Source organism: Mesoplodon mirus (assembly GCF_964341445.2).
Source record: "Mesoplodon mirus genome assembly, chromosome: 6".
Classification (NCBI taxonomy): Eukaryota; Metazoa; Chordata; class Mammalia; order Artiodactyla; family Ziphiidae; genus Mesoplodon; species Mesoplodon mirus.
The window spans coordinates 32,762,234-32,785,043 of NC_138982.1; the positions used below are offsets into that span (position 1 = coordinate 32,762,234).

General features: G+C 41.2%; 1 protein-coding gene across 5 annotated transcripts in view; it reads left to right on the forward strand.

Moving 5' to 3' along the window:
- LOC309806836 (kalirin) overlaps positions 1 to 22,810 on the forward strand; it is a 465,266-nt gene that overhangs the window by 255,610 nt on the left and 186,846 nt on the right. The window lies entirely within an intron of this gene.

Here is a 22,810-nt window from a genome sequence, read left to right on the forward strand (position 1 = left end):
AATACATAAAAACAAATCAAGAAGTCTTATGTTGGAAGAGTAAGTGCTGCTACGATGGAGGATAACAAAAGGGGCTCCATTTAAATGAGGGGAGGTCAGGTATATTTTTCAATTAATAATCAGTATTGACTTAATGCTTATTGTTCATTCATTGATAGTAATTAATGGTCTGTGAATTAACTCTATAAAGTACCAATTCTTTATAATTTAAAGAACCCCTAGATATACTGTTTGGTAAATGAAGATGATCTAGTTATAATTTATCTGTTTTTTAAGTTTTGTTTTCATGTCTAGTTTTATATACCAGTTAAAGACCCGACCCCAGCTGAGGTGACCATTACTGAGAAATAATTGCATATCATTAAATCGTGGAAGCAAAATCAGAAATTTCCTAAATTTTCTCTGTGAATTAGTACCAATAAAGGCTATCAATTATTAACATGTGGAGAGTGTGGTAGTATAATGCCCCACTGAGTATGGTACATGAGCAACTCTGAAAGAAAAAGGTTAAAATTAGTTGATCTTTGGCTTTTTGTTATAACATGTTTTTTTGCAGTTTCCACTGGGGAATCCTATTCTTTTGATCTTTGATAATAATAATAATAATAACCCACCTACTAAACCCAGTAGGAAGATATTCTCTGGCTTCTTATAGTGCCTCATAAAGCCAGGTTTCCTGAGCTCTCTGGGGCCCTCCTTTTTCTTAATTTCGCCTTCTGTTGTGAAAGGCTTTCTCACAAATTCTCCTTCCCCTGAATGTGGCCTCCTCCTCTGATGGGAGTGTGGGCAGATGAAATTAGGGTCGGGTTGTACTGTAATAAACAGAACAATCAGGTAGCCATCTGTGCTCTAGCTCCTCATGAAAAAGACACTCACAGGAGTACATACAAACACAGCACAGTCTTATTTACAATTTTAATTCGCCGGTTCTTTGGGAAAAATAAATTGCTAATGGTTTCTGTCTAGAGTTTTAAAATATGAAGTGATATTCATTTTCTGTTGTTACGACTGTGAGGACTCACATTAGTGATAACATGTGCAGCTGGACAGTAGGAAGCCTTTCTGCTGTGGCATGTTGATAGCTGCTTTAATCCTATTAATTTGCTCACCAGAGGCACATACTGCCACTTGATGGTATACAAATCAGACCAATTGCAGCAAAGCCTGTGGTGCTCTCTTTGTTTTGAGGGAAAGTTAGAAATGGTAGCAACAAGGAAAAATCAGATCTGGTGCAAGAGAGGTAAAGATTCTGAGCAGGTTTCCTGACCTCAATTTGAGAAGCCTTGCTCTGGGGTCCTTTGTCATCTCTGATTCTCAGCAGCCCCAAACCATGATTCCACAAGTAATTCCCTACCCCCAAACAGACAGCACTTCCTATGATGAAGTGACCCCACTTCCATCGCCCACACTCCCATCAGAGCAGGAGGCCACACTCAGGGGAAGGAGAATTTGTGAGAAAGCCTTTCACAACAGAAGGCAGAATTAAGAAAAAGGAGGGTCCCAGAGAGCTCGGTTTTGGGGAACACACGCATGCACACACACACACACACACACACACAAGCACACACACTATTGTGATGTTTAATAGTTTAATAGCCAGGGTTTGACCCTGTCATAGCCACAAAGTCTCTTAGTACACATAAAACCTGTTGAAAAAGAGAAGAGATGAGTCTTAGCTTGTATGCATTAGTCTTTTTAGTACAATTTTTTTTTCAAAGAATCTTGTAGTAGACTTGCTAAAAATGTAGATTTCTTTTTGGTGTCCACCCCAGTCCTAGAAAATCATAATCTCTGGGGGATGAGGCCCCCAAACCTCCATTTTTTGACAAGTTTCATGGGTGATTTATGTACATATTAAAGTTAGAGAACTGTTTTTCTGTGGAGAGGTATATATATTTATAAAATAGTCACGCCCTAAAATAAAGCATTACAGGTTCTGAAAGAGAGTCCACTTCTAGTATGACAACATGAGGCGCTATGCAAACCTGCTCTTCAGTGAAACTGGTGGACATTATTTTAAAAGAACCATTTAAAGTCTCTAGAAATGGTCCTAAGTGCACACAGCAAATGAAGAAACATTTATTCAAGAAAATTTACTAAAACTTGGTAAGAACAGCAAATCTGTGGTATTTGAACCAGGACCCTCTTTCCTCTCACCTCCCAGCTCAACAAAATGGAAATGCTACTCCAGACTAGTGCAACCAAGAACACAGGGTCTCCTTTGCCCCCAGCTCCCAACTGAAGGACTGTCTTCCCAGATAGGACATTTCCTATCCTGGTCCAAGCTACCTGTTGCTGAAATTAAGTTCTAGGTGAGTGTGGCCAAGAGGTGGGGACTCCTTCGTCTGCCTAGCCCCCACTCATGGAGCAGAGGCTATACCATGGGCACAACACTGCTGAGAAATGGTGTTGCCTGGGAGTAGAAACAAACTATAAAACAGAGAGCCCCAAATCTTTTCCCAAAGCAACTGCATTTATTTGCAATAGAGCGTAGAGAAGTTCAAACCAATAGCACTCTCAGAAATGCCCTTAGGGAAGTTATGGTGAGAGGCAACTGGGAGAAGATTTCTAGAGTCACTGGAGATATAGGGTAAATAGTAGGCAGGCTGGTTTGTCAGAGAGAAAGAGACTTCCTGGGGCCAGAACTTAAGTAGTGACCTCAGGAACTGTCCCTTCAAAGGAGCTTGGATTTGATTGGATAGATCTGTGAAGCAGATCTATATTTATACCCCAGGACATTGTTGAAAGCAATAGAGTAATGAGCTGGAAATTAGTGTAATTTCCACTAATTTCCACTAATTTCCACAGCTGGGTGTGGTCAGGGGAAGAGAAAGTTAAAGAGAGGACTTTGAAGACCAGTGTCATCCCAGGGTGACTGTGGGCATACCCAAGACTGCTTCCCCTGAGGAGCAACATCAGAGGTTTCCCACTAAAATAATCCAGCCAGTCACTAAACAAATAAGCAGACAAATAACAATAACAAGCCCCAGAAGTGTGGGAATCAGTACCCAGAGATGCTACAGCGTATTATCTAAATGTCCAGGTTCCAACAAAAAATTATGAGCTATGAAAAGAAACAGAAATGTATGATGGGGGGGTGGGGTGGGGGGAACAAATGGATAAAAAGCACACACTGGAAAAAGCAAGAAACAGAAAATGCCTGTGAGAGTGACCAGATATCAGATTTAACAAAGATTTCAAAGTAGCCATTATAAATATTTTTTTTAAAAAAACAAAAACTGAAAGAAACTATAACTGAAGAAGTAAAAGTAGATATGATGATATCATCTCACCAAACAGAGAATATCAATAAAGAGATAGAAATTATTTTGAAAAGTACCAAAAGGAAGTTCTGGAGTTGGAAAATACAATCACTGAAATGAAAAATTCACTAGAGGAGGTCAACAGTAAGTGAATTGGAAGAAGAACCTTGAAGATAGAGCAATAGAAATTATGCAATCTGAAGAACAGAAAGAAAAAAGAATGAGGAAATATGAACAGACCCTCAGAAAAATGCAGGACATCATCAAATGTACCATCATAGGCATAATGGGAGTACTAGAATGAGAGAAGAGAGAAAGGAACATTTTTAAAAAATTTATAGCTGAAATCTTCCCAAATATTGAAAAACAATCTACAAAGCCAAGAAGCTCGAGGAACTCCGAGTGAGATAAAGGAAAGAGGTCCACAAACAGATTCATCATAGTGAAAACACTGAAACCTAAAGACAGGGAGAAAATCCTGAAAGCAGCAAGAGAAAAAGGAGTTGTCACAGGGGAATCCCAATAAGAATAATAACTGATTTCTCATCGGAAACAATGGAGCCCAGAAGGAAGTAGAATAACATATTCAAAGTGCTTAACGGAAAAAAACTGTCAACCAAGAATCCCATATTCAGCAAAGCTATCTTTCAAAAATCAAAGTGAAATAAAGATATTTCCACATAATCAAACACTGAGGAAATTTGTTGCTAGCAGACACACCTTATGGGAAACAATAAAGGAAGTTCTTTATGATGAAAGCGAGTGAGCCCAGACTCGCTCTTTTGAATCTGTACGAAAAAGACAGAGAGCACTGGGAAAGGTAATTACATAACTATAAAAGACAGCATAGGTGCAAATTTCTTCTTCTTTCTTCTTGTCACCGATTTAAAAATCCATTGTATAAAATAATATGTATACATTGTACTACTGAGCTTATAACATATAGAAATGTAACATATTTTCCAGTGACAGCACAAAGGAGTTAAGAGTAAAGCTGTATAGGGCTAAGGAAATTACTCCAGATGGTAACTTGAATGCACAGGGACAGAAGAAAACATCCAGAAATGATAAATAAGGAGGTGAATATAACAAGAGCTATAAACTTATATTTACTCTGCTTTCTCCTCTCACCTTCTTCAAAAGACATAAAATTGTAAAAAGTGATACAATCTAATGCTGGGTTTATAACATTTATAAATGTAATATGTATAATAACATCACAAAAAGAGGGGAAAGGGCTCACTCCCTCTTGCGAGAGCACCAGAATCACAAGTAACTGCTGAACAATCATCAACAGGAAGGCACTGGAACTCACCGAAAAAGATACCCCACATCCAAAGACAAAGGAGAAGCCACAATGAGACGGTAGGAGGGGTGCAATCACAATAAAATCAAATCCCATAACTGCTGGGTAGGTGACTCACAAACTGGAGAACAGTGTTACCACAGAAGTCCACCCACTGGAGTGAAGGTTCTGAGTCCCACTTCAGACTTCCCAACCTGGGGGTCCAGCAACAAGGGGAGGAATTCCTAGAGAATCAGACTTTGAAGGCTAGCGGGATTTGATTGCAGGATGTTGACAGGACTGGGGGGAAACAGAGACTCCAGTCTTGGAGGGCACACACAAAGTAGTATGTGCATCAGGACCCAGGGGAAGGAGCAGTGAGCCTGCAGGAGACTGAACCAGACCTACCTGCTAGTGCTGGAGGGTCTCCTGCAGAGGCGGGGAGTGGCTGTGTTTCACTGTGAGGACAAGGACACTGGCAGCAGAAGTTCTGGGAAGCATTCCTTGGTGTGAGCCCTCCCAGAGTCCGACATTAGCCCCACCAAAGAGCCCGGGTAGGCTTCAGTGTTGGGTCGCCTCAGGCCAAACAACCAACAGAGAGGAAACCCAGCCCCACCCATCAGCAGACAAGAGGATTAAAGTTTTACTGAGCTCTGTCCACCAGAGCAACAGCCAGCTCTACCCACCACCGGTCCCTTTCATCAGGAAACTTGCACAAACCTCTTAGATAGCCTCATCCACCAGAGGGCAGACAGCAGAAGCAAGAAGAACTACAGTCCTGCAGCCTGTGGGGAAAAAAAAAAACACTACATTCACAGAAAGATAGACAAGATGAAAAGGCAGAGGGCTATGTACCAGATGAAGGAACAAGATAAAACCCCAGAGAAACAACTAAATGAAGTGGAGATAGGCAACCTTCCAGAAAAAGAATTCAGAATAATGATAGTGAAGATGATCCAGGACCTCAGAAAAAGAATGGAGGCAAAGATCAAGAAGATGCAAGAAATGTTTAACAAAGACCTAGAAGAATTAAAGAACAAACAAACAGAGATGAACAATACAATAACTGAAATGAAAACTACACTAGAAGGAATCAATAGCAGAATAACCGAGGCAGAAGAATGGATAAGTGACCTGGAAGACAGAATGGTGGAATTCACTGCTGCAGAACAGAATAAAGAAAAAAGAGTGAAAAGAAATGAAGACTAAGATACCTCTGGGACAACATTAAACGCAACAACATTTGCATTATAGGGGTCCCAGAAGGAGAAGAGAGAGAGAAAGGACCCAAGAAAATATTTGAAGAGATTATAGTCGAAAAATTCCCTAACATGGGAAAGGAAATAGCCACCCAAGTCCAGGAAGTGCAGTGAGTCCCATACAGGATAAACCCAAGGAGAAACACACCGAGACACATAGTAATCAAATTGGCAAAAATTAAAGACAAAGAAAAATTATTGAAAGCAGCAAGGGAAAACCTAAAAATAACATACAAGGGAACTCCCATAAGGTTAATAGCTGATTTCTCAGCAGAAACTCTACAAGCCAGAAGGGAGTGTCATGATATACTTAAAGTGATGAAAGGGAAGAACCTACAACCAAGATTACTCTACCTGGCAAGGATCTCATTTAGATTCAATGGAGAAATCAAAAGCTTTACAGACAAGCAAAAGCTAAGAGAATTCAGCACCACCAAACCAGCTCTACAACAAATGCTAAAGGAACTTCTCTAAGTGGGAAACACAAGAGAAGAAAAGGACCTACAAAAACCCAAAACAATTAAGAAAATTGTCACAGGAACATACATATCGATAATTACCTTAAACGTGAATGTATTAAATGCTCCAACCAAAAGACACAGGCTTGCTGAATGGATACAGAAATAAGACCCATATATATGCTGTCTACAAGAGACCCACTTCAGACCTAGGGACACATACAGACTGAAAGTGAGGGGATGGAAAAAGATATTCCATGCAAATGGAAATCAAAAGAAAGCTGGAGTAGCTATACTCATATCAGATAAAATAGACTTTAAAATAAAGAACGTTAATCTTGAGAACAAAAAATGGAGCTGGAGGAATCAGGCTCCCTGACTTCTGACTATGCTACAAAGCTACAGTAATCAAGACAGTATAGTACTGGCACAAAAACAGAAAGATATATCAATGGAACAGGATAGAAAGCCCAGAGATAAACCCACGCACATATGGTCACCTTATCTTTGATAAAGGAGGCAGGAATGTACAGTGGAGAAAGGACAGCCTCTTCAATAAGTGGTGCTGGGAAAACTGGACAGGTACATGTAAAAGTATGAGATTAGATCACTCCCTAACACCATACACAAAAATAAGCTCAAAACGGATTAAAGGGCTTCCCTGGTGGCGCAGTGGTTGAGGGTCCGCCTGCCGATGCAGGGGACATGGGTTCATGCCCCGGTCCGGGAGGATCCCACATGCCGTGGAGCGGTTGGGCCCGTGAGCCATGGCCGCTGAGCCTGCGCGTCCGGAGCCTGTGCTCCGCAATGGGAGAGGCCACAACAGTGAGAGGCCCGCGTACCGGAAAAAAAAAAAAAAAAAAAAAAAAATGGATTAAAGACCTAAATGTAAGGCCAGAAACTATCAAACTCTTATTAGAGGAAAACATAGGCAGAACACTCTATGACATAAATCACAGCAAGATCCTTTTGGACCCACCTCCTAGAGAAATGGAAATAAAAACAAAAATAAACAAATGGGACCTAATGAAACTTCAAAGCTTTTGCACAGCAAAGGAAACCATAAACAAGACCAAAAGACAACCCTCAGAATGGGAGAAAATATTTGCAAACGAATCAATGGACAAAGTATTAATCTCCAAAATATATAAACAGCTCATGCAGCTCAATATTAAAGAAACAAACAACCCAATCCAAAAATGGGCAGAAGATGTAAATAGACATTTCTCCAAAGAAGACATACAGATGGCTAAGAAGCACATGAAAAGCTACTCAACATCACTAATTATTAGGGAAATGCAAATCAAAACTACAATGAGGTATCACCTCACACCAGTTAGAATGGGCATCATCAGAAAATCTACAAACAACAAATGCTGGAGAGGGTGTGGAGAAAAGGGAACCCTCTTGCACTGTTGGTGGGAATATAAATTGATACAGCTACTATGGAGAACAGTATGGAGGTTCCTTAAAAAACTAAAAAAGAGGGCTTCCCTGGTGGCGCAGTGGTTGCGAGTCCGCCTGCTGATGCAGGGGACACGGGTTCGTGCCCTGGTCTGGGAGGATCCCACATGCCACGGAGCGGCTGGGCCCGTGAGCCATGGCCACTGAGCCTGTGCATCCGGAGCCTGCGCTCCTGCAACGGGAGAGGCCACAACAGTGAGAGGCCCATGTACCGCAAAAAAAAACAAAAAACAAAAAACTAAAAAAAGAATTACCATATGACCCAGCAATCCCACTACTCGGCATATAACCAGAGAAAACCATAATTCAAAAAGACACATGCACCCCAATGTTCATTGCAGCACTATTTACAATAGCCAGGACATGGAAACAACCTAAATGCCCATTGACAGACGAATGGATAAAAAAGATGTGGTACATATATACAATGGAATATTACTCAGCCATACAAAGCAATGAAATTGAGTCATTTGTAGAGACGTGGATGGATCTAGAGACTGTCATACACAGTGAAGTAACTCAGAGAGAGAAAAACAAATATTGTATATTAATGCATATATGTGGAACCTAGAAAAATGGTACAGATGAACAGGTTTGCAAGGCAGAAATAGAGACACAGATGCAGAGAACAAACATATGGACATCAAGGGGGAAAGTGGCAGGGGTGGTGGTGGTGGTGTGATGAATTGGGAGATTGGGATTGACATATATACACTAATATGTATAAAATGGGTAACTAATAAGAACCTGCTGTTTAAAAAAATAAATAAAATAAAATTCAAAAAAAAAGGGAAAGGGAATAAAGATATACAGGAGTGACATTTTACTATCTCAGTGGAATTAAGTTAGTATGCCTCTGAAGCTGATTCTCATAAGTTAAGATATTCATATTAAATGCTAGAACAACAGCTAAGAAAATAACAAAGAAAAATAGAGAAAAAAGTTAGCAAAGATATTAAAATACTACATTATAAAATATTCACTTAATACAAAAGAAAGCACTATAGAAAGAACAGAGGTATAAAGACAGACATGTGACATATAGAAAAAGTAAAATGGCAGGCATAAATCCAACTATATCAATAATGACATTAAATGTGAAAAGGTTAAACAATCTAATCAAAGGTAGAAATTGTCAAATGGATTTAAAAAAATCCAACAACATATTGTCTATAGGAGAAACACTTTAGATTCAAGATTATGATAGATTGAAAGTAAAAGGATGGAAACAGATGTATTGTGAAAACAGCAATCATAAGAAAACCCAGAGTGACTACACTAATCACAGACTCTTAAATAGACTTCAAAACAAAAACAAAACAAAACAAAAATGTTACTGGAGAAAATGGGGAACATTTTGTAATGATGGAAGAGTTACTCCATCAGGAAGATATAAAAATTATAAGCATATGTACCCAACAATGTAACACCAAAATAAATGAAGCAAAAACTGACAAAAATGATGAGAGAAATACAATTCAAAAATAATAGAGACTTTCATACCCCACTTTTAATAATAGTTAGAACAGCTAAGCAGAAGATCAATAAGAAAGTAGAAGACTTGAATGAAGAAATAGACTATAAACCAAATCAACCTATAGAACACTCCACCCAACAACAGCAGACTATACGTTGTTCTCAAGGGCACATGAAACATTGCCCAGAATAGACCATATATTGGCAATAAAAGAAATCTTAATAAATAAAAGGGGTAAAGATAATATAAAATACATTCTCTGACCAGAATGGAATGAAATTAAAAATCAGCAACAGAAAGAAATTTGGGGAGTTCACAAATACGTAGAAATTAAATAACACTCTCTTAAATATACAATGGATCAAAGAAGTAATAAAAAGGGAAATTAGAAAATACTTTAAAATGAATGAAAATGAAGACACAGCATATCAAAACTTATAGGCTGCAGCTAAAGCCATGCTTGGAGAGAAATTTATGGTTGTAAATACCTGTAGTAAAAAAAAGAAAAGAAATCTAAATTAATATCCTAAACTTCCACCTTAAGGCACTAGAAAAAGAAGAGCAACCTAAGCCTAAAACAAACAGAAGGAAGGAAGTAATGAAGATTAGAGTGAAAATTAATGAAATAGAGAAGAAAAAAACAGTAGAAAAAAATCAGTGAAACCAAAAGCTGGTTCTTTGAAAAGATCAACAAAATTGACAAACCTTTAGCTAGAATAACCAAGAAGAAAAATTACTGGCATCAGAAATGAAAGAGAGGATATTACTACCAACCTTACAGAAACAAAAAGGATTATAAAGGAATACTACAAACAATTGTACACCAATAAATTAGATAACTTAGATGAAATGGACAAAAACCCAGGCCCAGAGAGCTTTACCACTGAATTCTATCAAACATTTAAAGAGTTAATACTAATTCTTCAGAAGCTTTTCAAAAAAAAATAGAAAAGGAGGAAGTACTCCCAACTCTTTCTATGAGGCTAGTATTACTTTGATACCAAAACCAAACAAAAACATTACAAAAGAAAAGAAAGCTACTGACCAATATTGCTTTTGAATATGGATGTAAAAATGTCCAACAAAATGCTAACAACAAACCAAATCACATACAGAAAGAATTATATACTATGATGAACTGGGAATTACCCCAGGATAGTGAGGTTGGTTTAACATCAGTAAAATAAAAAACAAAAATCACATGATTATGTCAATAGACCCAGAAAAACTATTTGACGGAATTCAATACCCTTTCATAATAAAAACACTCAACAAACTGGGACTAAAAAAGAACTTCCTCAGTCTGATAAAGGGCACCTATGAAAAACCCACAGCTAACATCATGCTTCATGGTGAAAGATACCCTCTCCCTAGGATCAGGAACAGGATAAGTCTGCCACTTCTAATTAACACTGGAAGTTCTAGCCAGGACAGTTATTCAGGAAAAAGAAAAGACATCTAGATTAGAAACAAAGAAGTAAAACTATCTCTATTCTCAGATGTCATGATTTTGTATATGGAAAATCCTAAGGCATTTACTATAAAATTATTAGAACTAGTAAATTATTAGAATTAATAAATGAGTTCAGATTCCAGGATATTTCTACACACTGAACAATCTGGAAGTGAAATTAAGAAAACTATTCCATTTATAGTAGCATCAAAAAGCATAAAATACTTGGGAAAGATTTAACAAAAGTGCAAAACTTGTACTCTGAAAACTATAAAACGTTGAAAGAAATTTAAGATCTAAATAAAGGGAAAAACATCTCATACTCATGGAGTGAAAGACTTAAATATTGTTAAGATGGCCATGCTCCCCAAATTAATATACAGATTCAGCACATCTCTATCAGAATCCTGGCTGGCTTCTTTGTAGAAGCTAACTAGTAGATTCTAAAATTTGTATGGAATTGCAAGGGACCCAGAGTAGCCAAAATAATCTTTAAAAAGAACAAAGTTGGAGGACTCATACTTCCTGATCTCAAAATTTACCACAAAACCACAGTAATCAAGACAGTATGGTACTGGCATAAGTACAGACATAAAGATCAATGGAGTAGAATTGAGAGTCCATAAATAAAGTCATATGTCTGTGGTCAACTGATTTTTGACAAGTGTTCCATGACCATTCAATGTGGAAAGAATAGTCTTTTCAACAAATGGTGCTGGGACAACTGGATAGACACATGCAAAAAATGAAGCTGGATCCTTACCTCATACTAAATAAAAAATAGATAAATTAGACTTCATCAAAATTAAGAACTTTTGTGATTCAAAAGTTACAATCAAGAAAGTGAAAAGGCAGCCCACAGAATGGGAGAAAATATTTGCAATTCATTTATCTGATAAGGGACTTGTATCTAGAATCTATAATACAGAATAAGAGAATAAAGAACTCTTCCAACTCAATAACAAAAAGACAAGTAACCCAATGGAAAAATGGACAAAGAATCTGAACAGTCATTTCTCCCAAGAAGATAAACAAGTGGTCAATAAGTGTATGAAAAGATGCTTGAAAGTGCATGAAAAGCTGTTAGTCATGAGGGAAATGCAAATCAAAACCACAATGAGATACCTTTTCACATCCTTTAGGATAGCTATAATCAAAAAGTCAGATAATAACAAAGGTGAGGTGAGGACCTTGAGAAATCAGAATCCTCATACAATGCTTGAGGGAGTGTAACATGGTGTGGCCATTTGGAATACAGTCTGGCAATTCCTCAGTTAAACATTGAGTTACCCTATGACCCAGAGATTCAACTGCTATGTATATACTCAAGAGAAATGATAAATGACTTTTGTATGTCCATACAAAAGTCCATACATTATACACAAATGTTTAAGGAAACATTAATAATAGCCAGAAGGTGGAAAAAACCCAATTGTCCATTGACTGATGAATGGATAAACAAAACGTGGTGTATACATATAATAGAATATTATTTGGCATAAAAAGGAATGAAGTGCTGATACAGGCTCTAACATGGATGAACTTTGAAAACATCTTACTAAGTGAAAGAATCCAGTCACCAAAGACCACATAGTTATATAAGTCCATTTATATGAACAGTCTAGAATAGGCAAACCTATAGAAACAGAAAGTAGTAGGCTTGGGATGGATGGAGGATAGAGGAACAGTAGTGAAAGGAAAGGGTACAGGGTTTCTTTTGACGATAAAAATGTAAAATTGACTGCAATGTTGGTTGCACATATCTGTATACCAAATACTATTATACTAAAACCCACTGAGTTATATACACTGAGTTTAAATGGGTGAATTGTATGGTATGTGAATTATATCTCAATACAACTGTTAAGAAGAAGGAGGGGAGGAGGAGGAGAAAAAGACAACTGGAGAGTGAATGTTTTGTAAATGGGTTCCTGCTACCTTTAAGATATAATCTTCTTAATGGTTGAAGGTAATGACCATGACAGAGCACCGACCATGGTGGTGTTGGCAAAGCTGAGATAGGAGGCTCTGGGTTCACCACTCAGCACTCACTCATTGGTGTATTCAACAGACTTTTGATGTTGTGTTCTCTTTGCCCTTTGCTGGACACTAAGAACAGTAAGATTCACAAGACACAAAGCTGCCTTCGACGAGCTTGCAGTTTAGCCATCCTTACATTTCATATGCCTAATGTGAGGAGAATTTTGCCCACTAGGATATAAGCTCTTAAGGACAGAGCTTTGTTTCATTCACACCCATATCTCCAGGGCCTGTAACAATGCCTGGCACCTAGGAGGTGTCTAATAAATGCTCGTTGAATGAATAGGATATTAAGCATGCTACAGCACCTGTTACCAACCTGGAGCAGAGTTTGGCGGCGAGGATGCAGAACTGGCAAGGCACGGCCTTTACTTTTGAGGGAACCCTACAGGACATGACTTGAGCAGAAGCTGAACAGCCATGAAAAGAAGGTGAATGAGAGCAATAGTTTCCATCAGGGGTGGGCCTGGGAACCAGGATGCTTACAGGGTCCCCAGGTGATGCACAGTAAAGTCCAGGAACCACTGGATGGTCTTTTAAGTCCACCTGACCTCAAGCATCTTTCTGAGGTTCTAATGCTAAAGGTGGAAGTAAAGCCATTAAAATGTGTCCTTCCCTGACAAGAATGAACGCGATCCAGGGTTTTCTGTTAGCACTGAGATTCCCTAAGGCAGGCCTTCTAAGGAAACCTGTGCTTGTAAAATGCTTCATGTATCACCAACCAGACCTATTCTTACTAATCGAGTTGAACGGGATGCAGTGTTTGTATCTCCACAGACAGCCTTGTGGGTGGAATTTCCATTTTCTTCTAACTCAGTGGGAGGATTAGATTTATTTTCTGATCTGCCCAGGATCCATTTATGATCCTTGCTCTTGGCACCATTGTCAGCATTAGAATTGTCCTAAGGAGAAAGGAGTGTGCTTTGAACTAAGCCCAGTGAAGCTGGTGCACATGTCTAAGGCAGCAGCCCTTCATCCTGATGGCCCACTGGAGTCACCTCGGGAGCTTTGAAAAGACACCACATCTGGGCCCCACTGCCCTGGACTCTGATTTAACTGTACTGGGATGTCCCCCAGGAAACCTGTACAAGGTGGAGAACCAGACCGAGAATCACGGAATCAGGTGGAGAAAACAAGCCAACTGACATTAGCCCTGGGGTCAAACTCGAAAGCTACTGGATAATTAACCTGTTGAGTTGGAGGACTTCCCTTCAAGGTCAGGAGTATCCAGGGAGAAAGAGTATCTGTCTTTACTCTCTGTTCCTTGCTCCCTACTCCAACCTCTCCAGGTGCCCCATTTTCCTTTACCCACTAGACTCTAATCAGCCACGTTTTGGGGGTTGGCCCCTATTCAAACCAGAAACAGAGGGAAGCTCCTTGGCAGAGGCAAAGCATCACTCTGTACCACTCAGTATCACCCTGCTACACAATGCTGGCTCCCCTCACCTTGCTGCCCAGTCATGTCCCTAGGTCCCTTCTGAAAGGCTTCTCTGAGCTGACCTGCAGGGCTTAGCTGACCATACGGGTTTCTGACTCGTGGCTGGCAGTGGCCTGGTTCAGCCTTCTCTCCTGATCATTCACCCCCTCCAGGGCACAGGTTTCCCTCCTCTTCCACCTCACTCCTGGTTCTCTGCCCAACACCCTTGGTTACCTTTTTTCTAGCTTTAGTCCACTACTCTCGGGGACCCTCTGTCAGCATGTCCCTTACCCTCAGGATATTTGCTGTGCCCTCTGGATGTTTACCCCCTGAGCCTTGTAGCTCAATTTACCCACACACTTTGACATACATGCAGCCAGTGCCTGCTCTCTGCCAGGTCTGTAGCTGCCAAGGAGTTAATTTGTCTGAAATTCAGCCAAAGCTGACTCATGCCTCTTCCCTGAGGTCTCCTGCAGCCGAATGAAAGGCATGAAATGGTCTGTGAAACCTAGCACATCAGATGAGATAATGTACACGAAAGGTCTTAAACTGTAAAGCACGACACAAATATGAAGTATTGATAATAATAAGCAGCAGCAGCATTGCATATGCCTTTCTGGAGCATGGCTGATAGCTGACCAGGAGTACCAGACAAGGGACAGAGACTGATCAGGCACATACAGGCAGGACGTTTACAAATCAGAAGATTCAAGAACTGAGAGGTCAGGACTAGATAGGCATATGAGAAGGGAGCAGTGCCAAAAAAAGAAAACAAAACAGAGGTCAGAGTTCGTGACCCAACCAGAGGACCAGAAATGAGGAAGAACTAAAGGATTTCCATCAGCAAGTCCACTTGGTTCTGCCCTCAAAGTATATCCAGAATCTGTCCACTTGTTACCACTTCCATGGCCATTACCTGCCTGGACTATTGTAGTAGCTCCTATCTGGTCTCCCTGCTTCCACCTTTGTTTCTTTCCAGTCCATTCTTAACATAACAGCCCTAGCGATCCTGCCAAAATTGTGTCACTCCTGTGCTCAAAATGCTTTAATCCTTCTCAGGATAAAAGCTGAAGTCCCTTACCATGGCTTACGAGGCTCTGTGTGGTCTGGACGCCCGTTACCCCTGCAATCTCATCCTCTACCACCTACTCAACTGCTCCAGTCACCCTGGGCTTCTTGCTGCTTCTTGAACGCTTCAAGGTCATTCCTGCCTCGTGGTCTTTGCCCCTGCTGTTTCCTTACCTGGAGCCTCTTCCTGGCTGTTCATTCTCTCACTTCATTCAGGGCTAAGCTGCAGTGTCACCCTCAGTTTCAGGGGTCAGCCTACCCTGACTTCTCTATCTTAAGTAGCACTTCCCAGCCCCACCATGCTCTATCCTTTTCCCAGCTATATTTTGTATAGCACTGAAATAAGAAATATATATAGTAGATATTACCTTATTGTCTGACTCTTCTAAAATGTAAGCTCCATGAGTATAGGAGTTTTGTCTGCTTGTTCCCTGCTTGCACAGTGCCTTGAATTACTGGATGAATGGTTGAATAAACAAATAGGATAGCAGAGTTAAGACTCTGACAATAAATCACGATATTGAGTAAAGGGGCAAAGAATTGCCTTAATCCTGAGCTTTACTGTGGTTCTGTGGAGACAGGAACCTGTTCCTCAAGGTGACTGGCCTTGGATTTACAGGTAGAGATTATTCTTCCAAGGAGGGAGAGGACAAGAAAAGCCCGCCTGCCAGCCTCCTGCTGATTCTGGAGCTGAGCTATTCTGGGAATTCCAAGGGCAAGTCAAGGACCCCAGTGGGGAGGCTTCAGAGAAGTAGAAATTTTTATTGAATTCTCTCTCCAGGAGCCCTGTTTTTCTGGGATATGAGTTTGTAAATCTTTGGGAGCAATTTCTCTTCATCATCTCCCTTGAGGGACATCTTTGGTTGTCTCAACTGCTTTCACATTTATGGCAAAGTAAAACGGCACAGTGGGAAAGAACATGGGCACTTGGTGCTAACCGTGGCTCTGTATTTCCTTCCTAGTTGTGAGATCATAGGCAAGTTATTTCAGTTTCTCAGAGCCTCACTACCTCGTCCATAAATGGAGGATAGTGTTGGTACCTTTGCCAGGGATGTTGTAAGGATGAAATGTGATCATGCATTTTAAGCACAACATTTGGCATGGTGTTATGTTTGGCAAATGTTCAGCTCTTATCATTGTCAGGGTCAGGAGTGGTAGAAGAAATAGTTCTCCTTGCTCGGGACATCTCCTCTTAGTTCCCATCTGTAGAGCGTCTCAGACTTTAATGTGCATACGTATCACTTGGGACAATCTTGTTAAAAATGCAGATTCTGATCCAGAAGATCGGGAAAGGGCCTGAGATTCTGCATTTCTAACCAGTTCCCAGGTTGCGCTGATGCCAGGACCAAGCTCTGAATAGCTAAGAGAAATGCAGAAGAAAGGCCTGGGAAATAAAATACTGGTGAATGTGTTTCTGTGAAGTTTTATAGTGTCTCATTCCAACCTTAAAGGCAGCCTGAAATTACTACATCCTAACTCAGAAGAGCTACATTGTTTCCAGCCTCTTTCCCTGCTGGCCTCCCTGAATGTAATTCCAGCTGTACCCATCCCTCCCTACCATTTCAATCCTGCAATAATGCCTCATACAAAGACGCTCACCCTTTTAAGGAAGTTTCGCTCAGAGCTGCGAGAGGAGAGACAGAAGTCTTTCTCTTTTACTTAAATCTGCTCCTGGGTTTCCTTGGCCCTCGGACATATGGCCAGGCATTTGTTTTCATGGCTGCTTAATGGTTTGTAAGGCAATTGCTGGAGGAAACACTGCTACAGCAAGCCAGGCGAGACAGACAGAGGGATTCACAAGCCAGTGTTATCTTTGCTGAGCACCAGGGCTGTTCCAGCTTCTTTCCTCTCTCTGCCGGACAGTGACAGATGGCTTCCACATGGTTTGACCTACTGTTTGGCCAGCCCTGACCAGAGAGTCATCCATCAGCTGCCCTGTTTTGTTCCCTAGAGGGCACCCTGTGGTTTGAGGGAGGCAGAAGTTAGAGGTTTCGTTTAGAGCTCACTGCATCTCGTAGCTATTGTAGTAGAGTTTCACGTGTGGACAGTTCTTATTCCAGATGTTCCTATCCCGGTGTCCATATGTTTCGAGGTGGGATCAGCAGGTTTACATGGTAATGTTCAGCTAATTAATCATAAGCTGATGCTTTAACAGCTTCAAGACCCAAAGTGGGTTTCGTACTAGCAAAGATGTAAGCGATCATATGGTACTATTAATCTGGAAAAAGGAGGTGAGGTTCAGCTTTTTCCATTGCTTTGGCACAATCTATTTCTTACTGATTCTGAGTGTTACTCATGAAGCCTCTGAAAGCTGTATGGGAAGATCTCCAAATCTCCTCATGGCTCTCTTTGAGTGTTACCAAAAAAACCCTTAAATTAATATTTATCTGCAGGGCATGACAAAAAGGTAGTATAAGCAGAAGGATCATGCAGACTAGGAATCAGGAGACCTGAGTCTAGTCCCAATTTGCCTCTCTTTTTGTGACTTTGAATACACCACTTAATTGATCAAACAGATTTTTTAATCACCTACTAGGTGGATTCAAGCAAGAAATGTCTGGGTTTTATTTTTTTTTCTAACTATAAAATGAGATTATTATATGAACTTGGCTTCTAAAAACTTTAAATGAAGTGTGTTTGTATTCTCTTCCTTCTTAAAGCATAATTTGCTCACTAAAACTTGCCTATTTCACTTGTACATAAATTGTACTTTAGTTGTAAAACAAATGCTTTACCAAAGTAAAAAGATACAGGGACATTTGAGTAGTTACAGCTTTCATGGATTGCAACCTGACCAAATCTATTAAAATTAAAGATACAGGGGGCTTCCCTGGTGGCGCAGTGTTTGGGAATCTGCCTGCCAATGCAGGGGACACGGGTTTGAGCCCTGGTCCAGAAGGATCCCACATGCCACGGAGCAACTAAGCCCGTGCACCACAACTGCTGAGCCTGTGCTCTAGAGCCCGCGTGCCACAACTACTGAGCCTGCCCAAGAGACAAAGGCCTCTATTTTTCTGACTTAAGGTTGAAAGGGCGTGGATCACAGAGCTAGTCACTGGCTGATTCTGAACTCTTCAATCTTTCTGGGTCAAAGACAGACCTGTGGACAGTTCAGGGCCCTAGACTCTTGAATACTAGGGGTAGGGCATCTGCCAACACAGGGGCTGTAGTTTGCAGGGCAGTGGCCTGACAGGCAGCTAGGCCAGCTTTGCCTGCTGTGGGGCTGGGCCCATGTGGCAGGCTCCTGTGCAAGGGAGTGTTCCTCAGGAAGAGTAGGAGACTTTGTGGCAAGCTTTCTGTGAAGTACAGTAGGACTCTGGACTCATTGGAATATTTGTCTCTAGTTGGAATAGTTAATAGATTTTTCTTTTGTTTTACTTTTTACTAATGCTTTGATTTGGTTTGCAATTAACTTGGAGAGTTAACACCAATGTGCTGGAATTGGATGTGGGAAAAGATATGACATTCTTTGAGTTATCAGTTATATGCCAGGCAACTGACTGGATGCTTTATGTTATCTCATGTAACCCACAGGAGGGAGTTTCTGATTCAGGGTGGGGACCTACAATCACAGGAGTGTAAAATTCACTCCTTATTTTAGGAGTGAAGTGAATGGGATTCAAATAATACATGTACTCAGAAATGATCTGCTCTTACAATCAGCCTGGTCTGCTGCATCCTCCACCCCACCCTATCTCCCCTCAAAGGCTCTCCTCCGATCATTTTGGTCACAAATAGGAAAAATAACTAAATTCCAACAGAATCTTCCTAACTCAAAACCCTCTATATTTACACCCTGCCCCCACTTTTGTTGCCTACAAAATTCTCTGTTTTCTCATTTCACTCCTGCAGCCATTAAGTGGAAATCACAGGATGGATGGCTAGACCCTTCTCCTGAGGTCTTGTCTCCTGCTGTGATTAACTGAAATCTATGGAACAAAGTCATTCTGCTGAAAGAACTATTTGGCAGAATCTTTTTTTTTTTTTTTTTTTTTTTTTTTTTTAACCTGGCTGAAGCTTGATGAAAGTTTTCAGCCATGCCAAAGGCTCTCACTTTGAACCTGGCTCCTGGCTGCCCTGACTGGCTACAAAAATATGCAATGTTGCTTGCAAGATAATGATAACTCTCCACTTAAAAACCCAGCTAAATTTTCTCTTTAAATGTAATCTCTTATGTGGTATACTCTGAAAGAGATACTGGCTCTTCAAGAAATAATCATTTGATGCAAGCTATCATTTTGGTAACCCTAGGGTCCATGTAGGTGTCCCCTTGCCAGCCCTTTAGTGAACAGAGCAGTTTTTTGAAAGCATAAACCAGATCACGTTCCTCTTCTGTTTAAAACCATCCCATTGCACGTGGACACTTGACAGCTTTGTTTCCCTTGTTGCTTCAGTATATGCCCCACCTCCTCCATAGAATGAGGTCTAGATTTAGTCAGTATTCCCCCAGGCACTGGAGATGAGACAGAAGAAGACTGTGACCACCTAAGTTCTCTCTACGTTCAATCTGCGTGCCCTCCATGAACAGGGTACACCTGGAGGCCTGGTTATATGGCGCTGACACTGGACACTGCTTACTCAGAATTGGAATGTCTGAGATCTTTAGTTCATCTTACAGGTGAGGAAGCTGAGGCACAGAGGAGGCAAGTGACATCTTAAGTGAGTGCCAGGGCTGGACGAGAACTCACATCTGACTCCTGACCCAGCAACGTTGATGCCCTTGACTGATGGACAGCTCTGCAGCTGGAAGGGCATTGAAGGCTGGCAGGGAAGAACGGCAGAGCCTGGCCAGGTGGGAGGGCGTAGAGGAGGCAGCTGGTAGAAAATGGAAAGGCTGTGAAGAATCCAAATATCCATTCCCACTGGCCACGTCCCCAGGACAAACGGGAGTCCCAGGTGCTCTTTAACAGAAGCATAGACAGTGACACAGAAAAACTACACAAAGGGATTGACCCAAGGCCATGACATGTCATTTGTGCCTAACGAATAAGCACCCTGTTTATTTGGACTCTTAACCTTGCTCTGTCCTTTTAAGTCATGTGAGACCTTCTCCGCCATTCTTCTCTTGTCATTTGGTTTGTGACTCCAGTTTAGAATCTCTCTGCCTATTTGTCTCAGGTTCTAAGCTGGAGGGAGATAAAGAAGGTGATGATGAACTTGGGCCATGTGACTTGCCTGCAGTGTTTTGCTGTTCTTCAAAGGGGCTGTAGAGAAGAACAGTGAGCAAATTCATGAGTCAACATTATACTTATCCCTCTTTTGTGAGGAACACTGCCTCCACTTCTTCTGTGCAGTGTAATCATTTGTTAGCTTTAGTAAGACATCTCTCTGCCCACTGATAAGGAAACAAAAAGGCATTTACTGTGCTAGTCTCTAGAATGTGAAATGTAAGCTGTGGTCTCTTTTTGTTTGTTTGTTTTTAGCTTTCATTTATGATCACAGGCTTAAGGGTTGAAGGGGGCCTTGGAGGACTGCCAACCTCACCACCCCCTTCTGTGCAGGAAGCCCCTTCTCCACATCCTTGCCAGTGGTTCGTATCCCTTCCCCCTGCATCCCCACTGCGAGTTGCCTCTACCTCTGTCGTAACACTTACTTCATTTTGCTTAAATTACAGTTATTTGAGGACTTTTCTTAAGTCTCAGCTGTGAGCCCCTGAGGGCAGGAATCCTGTCTCTTTCCTCTTTGTCTTTGATCTCCCACAGCCCCCAACACAGAGCCTGGCCCACTCTCCATAAATATTTGAAGGAGTGACAAGGTGTTAACAGCCTCCAGAGTCAGCCACAGTTCAACATCTCTAATAGCTAGAAAGGTCTTCCTAAAAGTGAGCAGAAACACACCTCCCCAACTTCCCTGTGGGGAGAGAATATAAACAGTCAGTGATGACAAAGGGCCAGGCATCCATAAGATGCACCCGAGAGACCGGGGGACAGGCCATGCCCTGCTCTTATTGCTGTTCTTGCTTCCCTTCTGGACAAAGGATACGAAGGTCTTTCCCAGGACAGGAAAACCCAACCACACTAGATAGAGTTGGAGAAATGTGTGTGGCGTGGGGAGGGTTTCCAGGATTCAAATCCAGTTTGGAAAGGCAGCTTTACTAGATGCTGCCAATGTCCCACTCATATCCCCTCAGTCCTCCCCGAGGGTCAGCTGCAGACAGTTCCCATGCCCAGCGACAGCTTCCTGTGTTTCTCTGCCCATGGTCACTCCCTGACCTGGGGACTATGCTTGGCCTGTGTGTAGGTCAGGCTGGAAATGCCAGGGAGTAACTCTAGGAGAGACTCTCAACCATGAGTGATGGGACTTGTGCATAAATACCCCAGATCCGTCATCTCCCAGTGGGACACTCAGAAGTGTGTTCTACACAGTCTCTCAAAGGTTTCAGGAGAGACGACCCCCAAATGCTCAGAGCAGTAACCCACTAATGGACACATCCTTTCTTTATTTGCCTCCCTTCCCTCTTTGACTTGCCTACTCCCTCACTGGGCTTTCTGGGATCACACCCAAATAAACAGTCTGCCCCAAATCCTTGTTTCAAGGTCTGCTTTGGGTGGAACCCAAGCAGGAAATTTGGTGGAAATCCTAATGTTAGTCCCTTAAAAGACAGGACTATTAAAATTAGTATATGTCTTTTATCCCCCCGTTTCTTTCCTTCTATTTCTAATTCAGAGTTGGTTTTTCTGTCAGTTCTATAAATAGAGTTTAATTTTAAGAACAATCCGTGTCCTAACTCAGAAAACAGGACTGATAATGATTCCTAAGTCTTTGAAGGATAGTTATTTCAAATAATAAGAGTCAGTAATATTCTAGTTCTATTAAGGAAACGTACTAGTCAGAAAGGTCTCAGGCCAGACTAAAGAAAGAGGTTACGCATGGGGATCATTAGACATCAGGATGGATTTGTGTTCAAGTGCTTCACTTAACCTCTTAAACTTCCACAGACACCTTTTAAATGAAGAGAGACCTTATCAACCTGGCTCAGGTTTGGGATGGAGTGCTTGAGGTCAGGACAGCGAACATGAATGCGGACCATGAGGGAAGAGGGAAAGGAAAATAAAGAACCTTCATTAAACTTACCCATTTTTAATGAACTACCGCTGAGCTAATAGAGCCAAGAGAAAATGCCGTTGCCGAAGAATATTTATTATCATATCAGAAGATTTATAACAAAGAACAAAGGTGTGCAAGCAACCTGCCACACTAGTCCTCCTTCAGACAGGCATTGTGTGAGTCAGAATAACTCCCTGTAGGGGCTACAATATTACTTGATTGTTTTGACACCTCGGACGATTAATAGGGGTAGCAGTTAAAAATAATCATCTCACTACTGCCTTTGCGTGTGCGTTTGTGGGGTTTTTTGTCTTCTTTCTTCCTGTAGAGTTTTCTGCTCTCCTAGTAAGGAATGACACACATGGTCATGAATTTTTAGTTGGCAATCAAAGATGGGAATAAATGTAAACAAAACACAGGGTGAGAGGAGTCAGCAGGGCCAGGAGAGCCCCACAGATGCCTTTTTGGGATCAGGTGGGGAGATGTTCCTAAGTCACGTAGGGATAAGAAAGGGCTCCACAGATCTTATTTTTAGCATGGATATTGTGGCTTCATATGCTCTCTTTATTTATTTATTCA